Source organism: Amblyomma americanum, chromosome 1 (genome assembly GCF_052857255.1).
Source record: "Amblyomma americanum isolate KBUSLIRL-KWMA chromosome 1, ASM5285725v1, whole genome shotgun sequence".
In the NCBI taxonomy this organism is placed as follows: Eukaryota; Metazoa; Arthropoda; class Arachnida; order Ixodida; family Ixodidae; genus Amblyomma; species Amblyomma americanum.
Genome location: NC_135497.1, coordinates 89,937,047 through 89,940,386, shown reverse-complemented (window position 1 = coordinate 89,940,386; position 3,340 = coordinate 89,937,047).

Here is a 3,340-nt window from a genome sequence, read left to right as displayed (position 1 = left end):
TTGTTGGTACCTTGCCAAGCAGTGCAAGCTTTTAGTCTTGCACTCCTTCTTCTGAAAGCAGAAGTACTTGCTGAGGCATTAGTTGCTTCATCATAAACTTGAATGGCACAAAGGAACGAACACAGGAAGACACAGCAGCGGCGCTTTTTCTGTCTCTGTGTCTTCCTGTGTTTGTTCCGTTGCGCCATTTAACTTTATTCTGAAAGCAGTATATTGAATGAAATGCATTCACTATATAGACCTTTCCAATAAGGCCCCCCTAGGTATCACCATATTTTTTCGCTAGGATGTTGCATGTACCTGATGCTAGCCAAATGGAAGCGGATACCTCTGACCAAAAAAAGCTGTTGGTACTTACAATCATATTACAGTGAACATTTTATATCTAGTCGAAGGTTAAGCAATAGTTGCGAGAAATTTTTTCCTTTTGCTCATGAAGGTAACGAAATCATGTCGGTCGCAGGTGGAAACTTCATATTTTTGCACACATCATCCACACACAAAGCAAACACAAAAATGTGGTGCATATGTGACCCAATGGTGAGAGCTTTGAAAGACTTGCAGTGTGATAAATTTCATTACATTCCCATCCCAACTCGTTAAACCAAAGTACGCTATCTGTGAACAGTTTCATGTCATTACTATTTTGCTGTTGTCAAAATTTCCGTCAAGATCTCGGTGCGTGCGGTCGTTAGTGAGGTCAGCCAGGGAAGTGGTCGGCAAGGAGCCTATAGGCGGAGATCTGACTTGTAGAGCATGGCGACGGTGGTCCCGAAGACGCGAGGCCCAAGTTCGCCCGTATCCGCAAGCCCCCAGCAGCCCCGCGACGAGCAACCGCAGCCCGACGCTCCCTGCGACCGGACCTTGCCACTCCGCAGCTAAGCCATCGTTTCTCACCACTCACTTCAACTCTTTTATCTTTGTATTTTTGCTTTCTGTGTTTCTCATTGTAATCCTTTGTACTGTATTTCCGTCTCGTAACATTTTTGTATAGCAATCGCCCTGATGTTTCTTTCTTTGTGTTAATTGTTGTGTTAACGTGTTCAATTGGTGCTTGTGTTATTTGCGTCACGTCAGTGTACGGCGCTACCTTGTCGGGCATATTGTAATACTTGGTTGTTTTCTGCCTAATTAAATTAATTCGCTACGGAACTTGCCTACGCCTCATATGCCTCCGGTCAACGACTAATCAGGCGTGGCCCCTATCACCGGTCAGCAGTCGAATCACAATCTTTCACACGCGGGGTGGAGAAGTTTGTCACTCCTCCCCCTCCGAACTTACGGAGTGTGCAGTGGTGGGCAGGTTGGCCCGATTAATTGTAACTTCAGCGCCAACCAACACCACAGCCGCCCACGATATCTTGGCAATACCAAGCTGATCAAAGTCAATAACAAGCAATATGTTAAACATTTGCAATCATGTGGGGCATGGTTGACCAAGGGTAAAACCCAGCTGATGGGGTTGAGTTGAACAGAAGTACATGGAAGGTAAGGTGCGAACTCTAGCACGACAAGGTGCTGCGATTTGAAGACGCAAGTGCCATTTCCGCTCCCCACGGCCATTAATGCCCAAGGTTGTGGGATTAGATTACTCTATCATCCCCCCCCCCCCCATGTCTGTCCAATGGTTCCAAAGGAAGGATTGCTGGGTCAGTTAGTTCATCATTCAAGGCTTAAAAACAGCACGAAAAATGGGATAATACAAAAAGAAGGAATAGACAACACTGAACCTGCAATTGAGTGTATTTTATGTGAAATGGGAATAAATACAGAAAGCATGCACAAAGAGCTTATAGACAAAAACGAAATACAATACAGATATTACTTATATACTTTGAACAAAGACAGCGCAAAAAAAGGACAAGTTGAACAAAAACAGCGCAAAAAAAATTACAACCACTGAAGAGGACACGACACAAAGAATGCTTCTCTTCTGTGGTTGTCCTTTTTTACGCTGTCGTTCATTCCAAGTATGAATTACCAGCTAGCCACCACTTTGTTTGATTGAATTACTTGGACATTACAGATATCACATAGAAATTTATTATATACTTTGCTACTTCCCTTCAGTGTCCCTGTAGAGAAACAACAGTTCGAAATAACAGCTTATGATCCACAGGTTGCTGTATTACTCCACTGTATTCAAGCCCAGTTGCTAATAGAATCAATGGACGAAGATGAGTATGTAATAGAGAGAAGGATGAAGGTGAAGCTGCATGTGCACAGGTGTGAAAGATGAATTGTCATACAGCACTAGCAATATTAATATATCACGCAAATAAAGGCACTGAAATTCTGGTGCTTACCATAACTTCATCTTACTAGATACAAGTCGTATCCATCCGCAGTGTGTGCCTTTTGACATATGACTCCCACCTGAAAAGAAAGGACGTAACCTAAACCAGCAATGCACATTGAACTCCCTGTGCAACAAAGCGGTCTTTGCTCTGGCATGGTAACATTAAGTATATGGGGAGACAGCCAGCTAACTACCGATATGTAGAATTTCTAGAAAAAAACAAGAATTTATGGACGAGCAGTGGGAGTTGCTTGGCTAGTTGGTTCACGTTTCATGACAAAGAACGTAGACGTGGAGGCTAGTGCCCATGTTTGCGGGAGTGGTTTACACAACTGCTTGAGTCTGTTCTTTATTATCTATTGTTGGCCAGCATTTTATAGTGAGTATAAGTTCCGCACTGAGAAATGATCAGCAATAGAATTCTGAAGTGATCTGAACGACAGATTACACGCAATGGAATAAATCACAAATTACCTCTAAACTTTACTCGACTCGCCCATTATCGTTGATGGGAAGGCAGCCGAGGAAACTGGAGCTGCCAGTAGATCCATGAGACACCAGGCGACCCAGTTGAAGTGCCTGTCCATCTCAGCTGCCTGGACAAATAAAAATGATGTGAGCTATTAAATGTGTTGCTAAAAAAACATTTCAAGGTTGTGATCACAGCATTTCTCTCAGTGGATTAAGCTTCACTGCACACATTCTCAAGGCAAGAATAAGATTTCATAGATAAGTGTCTAATGCATATGCACAGGTACTGGTGAAATTAATGCATGCAATTTACATTTGCAATGTGGCTAAACTACATCCTGCTAGTTGCTGCTTTGCAATTGAAACCACGACTGTGTATTATGGTTCAACTATTGCCATTATAGCAATATCTTACTTGGTTAATTTCTAGATTTATTTCTCTCCTATATCTTTCCCAGGCTGCACTGTGTATACTACTACACAAATGCTGCTAGCACACAGTGAAGCCTGGTAAGGAAATATGAAATAAATCTAGAAATTCAATTAACTACATTGTTGCTCTAGCAGGTG